Genomic DNA, 14,030 nt, shown 5'->3' with positions numbered 1-14,030 from the left:
CCAAGGGGCCTAGCTCTGTGTAATTTCACTGCCAGTACCTGAAGCTGTTGTTTAAAATATCAACAATCATTAAAAATCATTGAAATACATTCACCATCCATTCCCCAAGACACACAGACATTTTGACCAGCCTTTTCTGCTCGTGTGCTTGTCAGTTGTTGAGTTTCCTTTTATTCATTTTAATGGACAAGAAAATCAGGGGTCGGGGGGAGAGGGGGGAGTGGGGGGACTGATGAGCACACAAACTGAAAGCATTCATTCATTGTGGCATTTTTAAAAGTTCAAAATTTATTTAACAACTTGCATTTCTATAGCGCCTTGAATGTAGTAAAACATCGCAAGGCACTTCACAGAGGTGTAATCAGACAAACATTGACACTGAGCCAAGGAATGAGACATTCAGACAGATGGCCAAATGCTTGGTCAAAGAGGTAGGTTTTAAGCACAGTCTTAAAGGAGGATGTGGAGAGGCAAAGAGGTTTAGGGACGGAATTCCAGAGCTTAGGGCTGAGACGGTTGAAGGCACGGCCACCAATTGTGGGGGCGAAGGAAGTGGGGAATGCACAAGAGGCCAAAGTTGGAGGAATGTAATGGTCTCATAGGGTTGTAGGGCTGGAGTAGATTACAGAGATCGGGAAGGATGAGGTCATTAAGGAACTTGGAAACAAGGATGAGATTTTTTAAATTGCGGCATTGCTGGACCAGGAGCCAATGTAGGTCAGTGAAGACAAGGGTGATGGGGGAACGGGTATTGGTGCGAGTTATGATATGAGCTGTAGAGTTTTGGATGAGCTGAATTTTATGGTGGGTGCAAGATGGGAGGCTGGCCATGGGGAGCATTGGAATAGTTGAGTCTGGAGGTAACATAGGAGGTAGGAGCACATTTAATTAATATTGTGAACATAAAATATCGCAATCAAAAGTCAATTATCAACTGAAAAATGTGAGTCAGTGTGAAAACTGAAAATAGTTCTGGTGAAAAGTGTTACCCAAAATGTAAAACCATCATTCTTTTCTCAATCTGTTTTTCCTTTGTTGCTTTTTATTTCAGATTTCCAGTATTGACTGTTTTACCTCTTAATCAACAGAAAATTGTGGCTGCTGTCAACATTCAACAGGCTTCTTTCTGATAGCTTGTACAAAAACTGATGGAATCATCTCTAGATGTGACAGTGGTTATGATTGAGAAGAATTACCTTTGCTCAGTAGAAAGGTTCAGCAGCTGTAACACAAGTTGTACAGGCCCCCGCTGTCACTGAGCATCTTTTGCATTCCGCCCGTACTTCTGTGGATTGCTTTTCTTTATAACGTTTCTAAGCCACTGTTTGATAAAGGGTGCTTTGAAAACTCTTTGGAAAACTAATTGTTCTATCCCAGCTGTTGCTCAGATTAATCTCATGTACCTTCATGAAATATGTTTAAGGATTCAAAAACATGAATGTAAGAAATTACTCTAATAATTGGATAGAATTTCTACAAGACCCATTTTCTAAAAATCCTTGAAGCCAATCTTTCACAAACTTGTACAAGGCAATGTGCTTTTTCTCTTCTACAATAGGATTGATTGATTTCCCGAATTATTAAGATACATTTAAGTAAAAATTGAAATACAGCCCACAGAAATTGTTAGCTAAATGTTATGCAGGTGGGGAAAAGTACTGTCTCACTGAGCACTGATATAAGGAAGATTCTGTGCCTCAGCTTATTTTCTGGTTGTAGTAATGAAGCCTTTATTTAAATATTTTAATTACGGCTGATGTTATTTCAGTTGACAGTGCGTATACTGCTGGAACAATGATCATGCAGAAATTAACACTGTTCCAGCATTAAAATATCAGCTGGAATTGTTAAGGAACAAAAACAGACTTGACCCCTGGCAGATGCTATTTGATATGACTTAGACTTCTGCTGTACTGAAGACAAGACCCCAGGTGTTCGTGAGGGATTTTATTCATTAAGAGAAGGATGTGACTGGTAGGAAATTGAATTCTTTTTTACTTTTGATAACCAATGTCAGAATTGAGGTCAGGTACAACACTGGTTCGAGACAGAGTAAAGTTCCTTCTACTCGGCCTGAACAGCATTCGTTAACACTAACCTCAGAAGAGCACAGCCTATTGCAAAAGTATGAACTTTCATGACTTGTACATCAACCTTCACGATCTCTGTGACAGAGAATGCCAAAGAATAGGCTGTTCATATCAAATCTTTACAAAGTAATTATTTGTCTTCCCCCACGACTCAGTTGGTAAAGCAGCGAACAGATGTGTCATACAGACTCAGACTGCCCCAGGTTCGCTCCCCAAACTATATTGAGTTAGCTGACCTCAGCTGGAGCACAGGCATGGGCCTCAGCCCCCCTCAGCCACACCCCCTACTCCCCTTAGGGAGAGGACATAGTCATACTCACAGAATCATATCTTTCAGCCAAAGTCCCAGACTCCTCCATCACCATCCCTGGGTATGTATTGTCCCACCGGCAGGACAGACCCACCAGTGGTGGCGGCACAGTGGTATACAGTTGAGAGGGAGTGGCCCCAGGAGTCCTCAACATTGACTCTGGACCCCACGAAGTCTCATGGCTTCAGGTGAAACATGGGCAAGGAAACCTCCTGCTGATTACCACCTACCAGCTACACTGCGATATGTGTGTGCACTAGGTCCGTGCAGCAGAGCTGGTCTCTAGTTGTCTTGGTTAATCCTTGCCATTGGACCAAGAACTAGCTATGTCAAACCCGTGTGGTGGCTGGGGTGCAACGGCCACCACACATTAAAAAAAATCCACGCACAGACATCTTCCACCCTTTAAGATGTAGTTCAGGATCTGGAATATTAGGTCCTTCGTTGAAATACCTGTGAAGTCATCCCTTTTCGGAATGGAAGCAAGTCATCCTCATTTCGAGGGACTGCCTATGATCACGATGATGACCACTGTCCCACAGCTGATGAATCAGTGCTCCTCCATGTTGAACATCATTTGGAAGAAGCACTGGGAGTAGCAAGGGCACAGAATGTCAGAATGTACTCTGGATGGGGGACTTCAATGTCTATCATCAAGACTGCCTCGGTAGCACCACTACTGTCCGAGCTGGCCAAGCCCTGAAGGACATAGCTGCCAGACTGGGCCTGCAGCAGGTGGTGAGAGAACCAACACGAGGGAAAAACCTACTTGACCTCGTCCTCACCAAGCTACCTGTTGCAGATGTATCTGTCCATGACAGCATTAGTAGCAGCGACCACCACACAGTCATTGTGGAGACAAATGTCCAACAAAGTCCCGACTTCACACTGAGGACACCATCCATCGTGTTGTGTGGCACTACTACCATGCTAAATGGGATAGATTCAGAACAGATCTAGCAGCTCAAATCTGGGCATCCATGAGGCGCTGTGGGCTATCAGCAGCAGCAGAATTGTATTCCACCACAATCTCTAACCTCATGGCCAAGCATATTCTTCACTCTACCATCACCATCAAGCCAGGGGACCAACCCTGGTTCAATGAAGAATGTAGAAGAGCATGCCAGGAGCAACACAAGACATACCTAAAAATGAGTTGCTAACCTGGGGAAGCTGAAACACAGGACTACATGCATTCTAAAAAGCGGAAGCAACATGCTATAGACAAGGCTAAGTGATCCCACAACCAATGGATCAGATTTAAGCACTGTAGTCCTGCCACATCCAGTCATGAATGGTGGTGGATCATTAAACAACTAACGGGAGGAGGAGGCTCATGAATATCCCCATCCTCAATGATGGCGGAGACCAGCACGTGAGTGCAAGTGACAAGGCTGAAGGGTTTACAACCATCATCAGCCAGAAATGCCGAGTCAATGATCCATATTGGCCTCCTCCTGAGGTCGCCACCATCACAGAAGCCAGTCTTCATCCAATTCGATTCACTCCAAGTGATATCAAAAAAAGGCTGAACGAACTGGATACAATAAAGTCGATGGGCCCCAACAACATCCCGGCTGTTGTGCTGAAGGCTTGTGCTCAGAATGAGCCACACCACTAGCCAAGCTATTCCAGCACAGCTACAACACTGGCATCTATCTGACAATGTGGAAAACTGCCCAGGTAAGTCCTGACCACAAAGAGCAGGACAAATCCAATCCGGTTAATTACCATCCCATCAGTCTACACTCAATCATCAGCAAAGTGATGGAAGGTGTCGACAGTGCTATAAAGCGGCACTTACTCATCAATAACCTGCTCATCGATGCCCAGTTTGGGTTCCGCCAGGGCCACTCAGTTCCAGACCTCATTACAGACTTGGTCCAAACATGGAAAAAAGAGCTGAATTCCAAAAGTGAGGTGAGAATGACTGCCCTTGACATCAAGGCAGCATTTGACTGAGTGTGTCATCAAGGAGCCCTTGTAAATCTGAACTCAATGGGAATCAGGAGGAAAACTCTCCACTGGCTGGAGTCATATCTAGCACAAAGGAAGATGGTTGGAGGTCAATCATCACAGCCCCAGGACATCACTGCAGGAGTTCCTCAGGGCAGAGTCCTAGGCCCAACGATCTTCAGCTGCTTCATCAATGTCCTTCCCTCCATCATAAGACCAGAAGTGGGTATATTTGCTGATGACTGCACAGTGTTCAGTGCTATTTGCAACTCTTCAGATAATGGAACAGTCCAGGCCCGAATGCAACAAGACCTGGACAATATCCGAGGCTTGGGCTGGTAAGTGGCAAGTAATTGTCGCGCCATGTAAGTGCCAGGCAATGACTATCTCCAACAAATGAGAGTCTAACCACCGACCTTTGACATTAACATCGTCGAATCCCCTACCATCAACATCCTGGGGGGGGTTCACCACTGACCAGAAACTTAACTGGGCCAACCTCAAGAGCAGGTCAGAGGCTGGGTATTCTGCGGCGAGTGTCTCACCTCCTGACTCCTCAAAGCCTTTCCACCATCTACAAGGCACAAGTCAGGAGTGTGATGGAATACTGTCCACTTGCTGGATGAGCGCAGCTCCAACAACACTCAAGAAGCTCGACACCATCCAGGACAAAGCAGCCCACTTGAGTGGCAGCCCTTCCACCATCTTAAACATTCATTCCCTCCACCACCAGCACACCGTGGCTGCAGTGTGTACCATCTACAAGATGCACTATAGCAACTCACCAAGGCTTCTTCAGCAGCACCTCCCAAACCCACGACCTCTACCACCTAGAAGGACAAGGGCAGCAGGTGCATGGGAACACCACCACCTCCAAGTTCCCCGCCAAGTCACACACCAACCTGACTTGGAAATATATCACTGTTCCTTCATCGTCACGGGGTCAGAATCCTGGAACTCCCTCCCGAATAGCATTGTTGGAGAAACTTCACCACAAAGACTGCAGCAATTCAAAAAGGCGGCTCACCCACCACCTTCTCAAGGGCAATTAGGGATGGGCAATAAATGCTGGCCTTGCCAGCAATGCCCACATCCCAGGAACAAATTTTTAAAAAGCCATGGTTCCCACTTCTGATCATCATCCAGTGGTCCCTATTCTGGTGTGGACATGATTGGGCTTGGTTGTGCTGTGTCCATGGTTAAATGGCCTGCTCGCTAAAAAAAGCTAATACATGGCAAAGAATCAACAGCTACAGGAGAGGAAGAAAGGGATGGAAATCGCTGAGAAAATAGTACGAGATCAAGAAACGACAGATAGAAAGTATTAATGGAATGATGGGCTTGGACCACACTATTGCTTTGACATTCGGTTTTTTAAATATTAGTATGTGAATGCTTAATGCATACTATGGAATCCCTTTGTTCACTATGTTAAGTTGATAATTGGTTTAAAATAAAATAAAACGTTTAGGGCTAGAAATTGCCCTTCACCCAGATTGGGGGTGATAACCTATTGGGGCCGTGACTTCCTGAAACCCAGAAGTCCTGCCCCCTGTTTCCGGCGCTCCACTTCCTTTGAGGGACGTTCCCGGGAGCAGGGTCGTAAGGGGTCGGCGCGCATTGCTATGACATCATCACCGGTACAACTTGCCCCAAACCTCTGGGGCAATTTCCCAGGAGGCGGGACGCCCCCCCTCCGCTGTGCAAAAAAGGCCATTAGGCCCCTGTAAGATGTAACGGGGCAAAATAAAGGGGCAATTTCACCCTGTTAGTATCTCAATTAAAGTAATGGACAAAGGACTTTCCTATGAATGATTCAGTATTTGCCACTAATATTTGAAGAGCATAATTTTTAGCGTGACTACACTTCAAAATTTATTCTTTGGCTGTAAACCCTTTGGGACATCCTGAGGTCGTGAAAGGCACTATATAAATGCTTTCTTTCTTTCCGGTCTCTCTCTTCAACTCCCTCGCAAATTCACACTGCAACTTCCAACTCCCCATTTTCCAAGACTTGTCTTAAGCTATAAAAGACCTCCTTTATGACTGACCACTGACAACTACAAGCTCTATCTCTACTCCACTACCCCTGACCCCATACACACCTCTATGCGGTTGTGGATGCGTCAAAATTTCCTCCAACCAAACATAAGGAAGGCCAGAGCCATTTTTTTTAGGCTCCTGCCATAAATGCTGCTCCCTTGCCTTCTTGTTCTTTCTTTCTTTGATTGCAGAGGAAATCTCCACTGAGGCTAATCATGGTTCCACTTGCCAACCACACAAGCACATTACCTAGCAGGGGTTGCTGAATAGCAATATGTAGCTGGCAGCCTGGCTAACTGTTCCCTTCCTTAGACCAGTGGTGCTCAAGCCAAGTGTAGTACCTCAAGTGCTCGCCCGAATGAAATCAGCCAACGCAATGTAAAATGTGAAATCTTCCTGCTATATATTGCTCATTACCTCACCATATGGTACATTTAACAATCAAGATAGTCTAAAGTTAAATTATATTATAATATATATATATTATACATTTTAGTGGACATGGAATGTTCAGATAATTGGATAAACCTTGCGTGTGACCTGTCACACTTGCATCAACTTTTTTTCAGGCACAACGTTATCACTTTCAAAGGCTCTGGCTCCCAATCTATGTGCTGCTCTCCACAGCTGTGGGTTCCAGCCTCTCGCCAGGTTATATAGTCTGCAAGTGACTTATATCCACTCAAAAGCTTTAAATGGAGAATTGACAGATGGAGAATTTTCAGTCATCCAGCAACACTGAATCAGAATCCTTACCCATCACTAAATTGATACCACAGCAAGTGTGCACTGTTACGAAGACTTACATTTATACCGTATCTTATCATTGCAGTGGAAAGAGGAATTTCTCTTTTTATTTTGTATGGTTTTAGATAGTTAAGGTAAATGCAAATTCAAAATGACAGCATGTGTGTCTTTGGGGTGTCGCATGAAATTTCCTTTGTTCTGTAGCTAAATTAATCTGCAGATAGCCAATATTTGTGACTGGTTGCATATGATCATATTTCATTAAATGTGAATGAATGTCTGATCTAAATGTGTTATAATTAGGGTCTGTACTATAACAATCACATCTCAAAGCAATAAGACAAATGACCCAAATTATAGAATCATAGAAATTCACAGCACGAAAGGAGGCCATTTCAGCCCATCGTGTCCATGTCGGTCGACAAAGAGCTATCCAGCCTAATCCCACTTTCCAGTTCTTGGTCTGTAGCCCTGTAGGTAACAGCGCTTTGAGTGTACATCCAAGTACTTTTTAAATGTGGTGAGGGTTTCCGCCTCTACCATCCTTTCAGGCAGTGAGTTCCAGACCCCCACCACCCTCTGGGTGAAAACATTTCCCCTCAAATACCCTCTAAACCACCTATCAATTACTTTAAATCTATGCCCCCTGGTTATTGACCCCTCTGCTGAGGGGAATAGGTCTTTCCTAGGACCTAACTAGGTCCCTCATCATTTTATACACCTCAATAAGGTTCCCCTCTAAAAGATCTATTTTAGCTGCTGTTGCTTAAGGGAGCAATATTGGTCAGGATACGGAGAGAGCACTCCGCTCTTTAAATAGAGAGATCTTCAACATCTCAAATAGATCTTCAACATCTCATTCAAAGGCCAGCACTTCCAACAATACAATACTCTCTTAGCATTGCGCCATAGCACTAGCTAGATTACCTCCTGAAGTCCTACGAGTGGGGCTTGCACCCAGTGTTCTGACTCAGAAGTGAGAGTTATACTATCTGAGCCAAGCTGACATCCACAATTAGTGATGTTAAGCTCAAGGAGACCATAAGTAGCAGTTGCCTATTCAAATTGTGTTGACTTATGACTCACCACATCAATTATTTGTATAAAGTTTATCCCGAGCACAACGAGCAGCGGCTGTGAGTCATTCAGTACAGGACGCTCCAAACGATTGTAGCTTTTCATCAAGTCCCTGTAGAGTTTTCTTTGGTATTCGCCCTGTTGTGAATCTCAACATGAAACAAAAAGAAAACTGTCAATTTTCATGCACTCATAACCACACCACATATTAGTCAGCAGTGTCTCAGTTTTTCCAATGTTATTTCCCCAAAATGTCTTTGGAGAAATTCTTTCCGTTTAAAAAAAACAATGGGGCCAATTTTCATCAAGGCCTCTGGCCGCCAAAATGCCGCCCAAAATGTCGCCGATAGCCGCCGAGGTATTCATGGTCGAGGTCCCTCGAAGGTCGGCAAATGGACGACGTATGCTGCCAATCTGGGCGGCAGTAGGCGGGAGGTCTCATTCTCGGCGGCAGAGGCGCTTGCCGCTCAAGTGCCGCTGAGGATGGAGTCGGGCCCACGGAGTGTCAAAGAGCTGAAAAAGAAAATCACCAATAAAAAATAAACAAACTATCGGAAGACCTCTAGGGGACCCCATGCAGATAAGTCGCTGTTGAAAAAAAAATGTTCACTTACCTTTTTTTCAGGTTCTTCCTACTTACTGTCAGGGACACACCAGCCTCCGTGTAGCGGTCCAACCCCGCTCTGTCTCCGGGTCCCGCCGACTCCCGGCCACAAGAATCTTGGAGCTCGGCGGGCGGGAGCTCAGTTGCGCCACTTGGCTGTCCGCTGATGTCAGCGGGCAGTTCCTGGTGGCTCTCCTCTCCTCTCCCGCCCGCTCCAGGCCACCTCGAAAGTGGCAGTGGGCGGATCAAGAAGAGCAATGGGGAAGTGGGCGGTGGACTGATGAAAATTGGCCCCAGTTTGTGTATCTTGAGAAATTCTTCACTAATTAGAATGAGGATGCAAAAATGTTAAACATTGTTCAGTTTAAATTTTTTATTGCCCATTTAGGATCAGAATAATACAAAATAAGAAAATCATGTATAATAAATTGTACAAGTCCTTTGTGAGTTAGTATCAACTCATCAATTTTTCCTACAGAAATTCATAATTTCTGGGCAGAGTTTTCGTAATGGTAGCAATTGGCAGTGCTTCATTGTGAAGGTTTGATGATTTTTCAGCTGATTGTGGCAGTAGCACCATCAAAACCAAAGATGTGAGATTGTGCTCTAGTACTGATGCCAGAGACCTATCACAAATGCTTGAGGAGTAGGGCTTTCAGTCCAATACGGACTTGTCTGTCACCTGATTCTCCTCATGTTGTGGTGCTGAGACCCATTTGGGGGTAATTTTGACTTTGGGTGATAGTGTAAAATGGGCGATATTGGATCAGATTGTTATACATGGGATGTCAGCTGTGGCTCAGTGGGTAGCACACTCACCTTTGAGTCAGAAGGTTGTGGATTCAAATCCAACTCCAGGGATTTGAACACATAAATCCCAGCTGACACTCCGGTGCAGTGCTGAGGGAGCATTGTCTTTCAGATGAGAGGTTAGACTGAGGCCCTGCTACTCCTCCTGGCCCACAAGATGTGCTTTAAAAGGCACTTACCTTGATGAAATGGCAGCCCCCGCTTCCCGTTTACTGCCGGGTTTCCCGAGTCCCGGGAAACACATGCGGCAACTGTTCAATTTAAATCAGGCTCCCAATTGCACTGTGGGATACCCGCCAACGTGAAAATGGTAATGGGTGCGTACATGGCAGTTCATGGACGGTATTTCCCATTTTTTAACCCTCCCTGGCCTTCTCCCACACGTTGTGGTGGGGGTTAATATTGGGGCCAATGTACCCACATACTCAGTGGCTCAATACCAGCCTGTCCACCATCTACAAGCCACAAGTTAGAAGTGTGATGGAATACTCTCCACTTACTGAATGAGCGCAGCACCAACAACGCTCAAGAAGCTTGACACCATCCAGGACAAAGCAGCCCACTTGATTGGCTCCCCATTCACCACCTTAAACATTCACTCCCTCCATCACCAACATACCACGGCTTCAGTGTGTACCATCTATAAAATGAACTACAGCAACTTGCCAAGACTTCTTCGGCAGCACCTCCCAAACCCGCGACCTCTGCCGCATTGAAGGACAAAAGTAGAAGGCGCATGGGAACTCATGGGAACACCATCACCTCCAAATTCCCCTCCAAGTCACACTCCATTCTGACTTGGAAGTATATCGCCATTCCTTCATCGTCGCTGGGTCAAAATCCTGGAACTCCCTCCCCACTAGCACTGTGGGAGTACCTTCACCACAGGGACTGCAGTGGTTCAAAAAGGCGGCTCACCACCATCTTCTCAAGGGCAATTAGGGATGGTCAATAAATACTGGCCTTGCTCGCGACTCCCACATCCCATGAAAGAATTTAAAAAAAGATAAAAAGGACCATAAAGGATGCCCCTGATGCATCTACTGACAGAGATCAAAGCTCAAGGAATTACCCCCATTCACGACCATCAAAGGTATCAGACTATGTTTAGACAGAATATAAAACATTTATTTTATTTTTCAAGCTCTTTAACAAAGATTATTATTTTACTGAATTAGTATAATCAAAGATATTCAAAATCCCTTGCATTAATTGCATCAAAACATTCCATGATCAATTATTGTTACAATTTTAAAAAGCTTACACAAGTTTTAATTCTGAACCATGAAAGTGATATAAAAACAAATGACACTTCAAATCATGGTTAATACGTTAGGATCAGAACAATGTAATATTTAAAGGGGAACTACTTTCAGAATAAAATATTCGCTCAACTCCCTAATTTTGGTCATCCATTCGGCTTCAATAAATGAGACAGCTATTCCCTTCACAAAGGCCTGCCAGTGCAGCCCAGTTCAGCTTTCCGCTTATATCCCAAGCAGTTCCTAAGGTATAATTCACTGGGTTATGCGTCCATAAGGTACTCCTTGATGCCTAAAAGTTCTCAAACAAACTCAGCATAATCAACTATTGCCACATCCCCACTATTCAACCCTGGCTTACTGCTTTGCTGCAACATTAGCCATCTGTCAATGTAATTCTGTAACTGACTGAAGGGTTATACTTCCCCAGGCTAAGTACCTGCACTCTACTTAGCATCTTGCCCTTGATGACACAGTTGTGATTAGGACTTCACTAAGTGCAGAAATGTCAGCATGAACTCGCCTCTTTCAATATGTGGCGCAATATAGCACCATTCACTGGAGCAATGTTTTGCATTATTGGATCTATAAACAAGAAGCTTATTCTCGTTGCAAATGTGAAGTGACATAGAAACTGAGAAATTACAGCAGAAAGAGATCATTCAAGCAATCCTAGATGCAAGCTGTTCCACTCCGACATCACTTCCCTAACGTTCGGAAATACTTCATACGGATTTCTTCTGGTCAATATTTCTAACACAACTATAAATGCACTCAAAGTTAATGTGCTTAAAATTTCACTATAAATACTGGCCCAAGGAAATCTTCGTGGTTGCATTTGTAATCTCGCTACACATAATAACCAGAGCAAATCTTCCTTCGTACGTTTTGGGGTCTGGAACGCATCGGGGGAGCATGGTATGCAGATGAAACCTGGAGAGGCCAAGGCCCTGGAGGTCCTGTCAAATTTAACGGCAGGACCTCATTATATTTTTTTCTTCCGTTTCCCGCCTGTCAGTCAGTCAAAGTGACAAGTCGGTCGGCTGCTGGGCGGGAAAGACAGCAGCAGGAGGCCACGTCAGAGACCCTTGTGGACAATCCCAAGGGCCAATGCTGGTCGGGGAGGGGAGCTGAATAGATACTCTGTCTCGGATTTCACTGAAGAGGCTACCAAAGAAGAAACTACAAAGTAGAAGAAGGTAAGAGGGATATTCCAAGTGTTCAGGTAGAAAGAAAGAAGTTACAAGACAAACTTGCCAAACTTAAGGAGGACAAAACCCTGGGTTCAGACAGAATGCGCCCGCGGATACTCAAAGAAATTAAGCAGGAGATACTAGAGGCACAAGTAACCAGAAATACATAAAATCATAGAAACAGGAGTAGTACCAGAGGACTGTCCAACAGCAAATATAATTCCAATCTTCAAAAAAAAGAGATAGAACTAACCCAGGGAATTATAAACCATTTAGTTTAATGTCAATGGTAGGAAAGATATTAGAATCTTTGCTAAAAGATGAGGTAACAAAACATCTAGGAAGAAGAATATATTAAAGTAAACATGAATTTCTAAAAAGGTCCTGGTTAACCAACCTAATTGAATTCTTGGAAGAAATAATAGAAAGAATAAACAAGGGTAATGCAGTGGATGGGGACTTTCAGAAGGCCTTCAATAAGATCCCATAGAAGAGACTCATGACAAATGTCAGAGTGGTGGAGCCAGGGGCCAGGTAGCAGAATGGACTGAAAGATGGCTACAAACAGAGGGTAGAAGTCAAGGGAAGTTTCTTAGGCAGGCAGAAAGTGGGAAGTGGTGTTCCACAGGGATCCATGCTGGGGCTTCACTTCTCTCAGGCTACAGACATAGTGACGGAGGACGAGAGGACTGCTAACGTTGTACTGTTGTTTAAAAAGAGAGGAAGAGATAGACTGAGTAAATACAGGCCAGTCAGCCTAATCTCAGCAGTCGGAAAAGTAATGGAAACATTTCTGAAGGACATTTTCAATTATCATTTTAAATGATATAAATCAGGATACTCACAGGCAGAGGACTGGACATCTTTATTAAACATGCTTTTTTTTGTGATAAACCCATGTTCAGCTATATTAATAAAACTGCACCAGGTTACCACTCTTAAATACATAATGGAATACTTTTTAATGGAAAGAAAAAATAGAAACAATTATGTTCTATTGCGCTGCACAATTGTGCTGGTTATTTGACGTTTTGCCACCATGCAAATAAATTTTAACGGAACCTTGAAGCGGAACCTAACCAACGCAATTTCAAGTGCATTTGAGGCACAATTTTCCAATTGTGCCAATGCAGAAACTCTCGCTCCAAATACTGCATCACAGTGAATGCTAATCATAGACATTGCAGCACAGGAGGTGGCCTTTAAGCTCTCCATACCTATACTGGTGCTGGCTCTTCAATTGGCTCTATCTGTGTTCCTGTCCTTTCCATGTCCCTTTATAGTCCCTCTTTTCAATTAATTCAATTCTGCTTTAAATCCTGTTATAGTCTGCGCCCCAACAGTCCTTTATGCTAAAGACGTCCAGAACCTAATGACCATCTGTGTGAAAGGAATCAATTATCACTTCCATGCTTTGATAATAAATGGGGTAGCTTTTGACTTTGTGCGATAGTGTAAAACGGGTGACAGTGTATCGGCAGCCTGCTTTGTATCTCTCCTGATTTTTTTTCAATTGAATTCACTGGAGATAAAAATGGAGAGCAATAGAACATGGGCTGCTGACTCGTTATCACTGGTTTTACACTCTCTCACAGTAATTACCCCAATCCCATTTGTTTTTTTTATGGTCTTTGCTACCTTCGCTTCCACCATTAAAGATCAATGTAGCTGCATCCCAAGATCTCTCTGTTGCTCCACACTTCTAAGAATCTGAGAATAAACTTCTGTTACTGTTCTTTTTTACCAAAATATAATCCTTCATTTTTCTGTGCATCGAACTGCATCTACCACATATCGACCCACTCTATCTATGTCATTCTTGCAGTCTCCCAGCCTCCCTCACAGCTTGCCATGCACTCTGATTTGATATCATCAGCAATCGTTGATATCATTCCTTTTGTGCTGAAGCCCGAATTATTTTATAAAAACGGAAAAGAA

Source organism: Pristiophorus japonicus, chromosome 1 (assembly GCF_044704955.1).
Source record: "Pristiophorus japonicus isolate sPriJap1 chromosome 1, sPriJap1.hap1, whole genome shotgun sequence".
NCBI classification, from domain to species: domain Eukaryota; kingdom Metazoa; phylum Chordata; class Chondrichthyes; family Pristiophoridae; genus Pristiophorus; species Pristiophorus japonicus.
Note: the sequence above shows the minus strand (reverse complement) of the source record.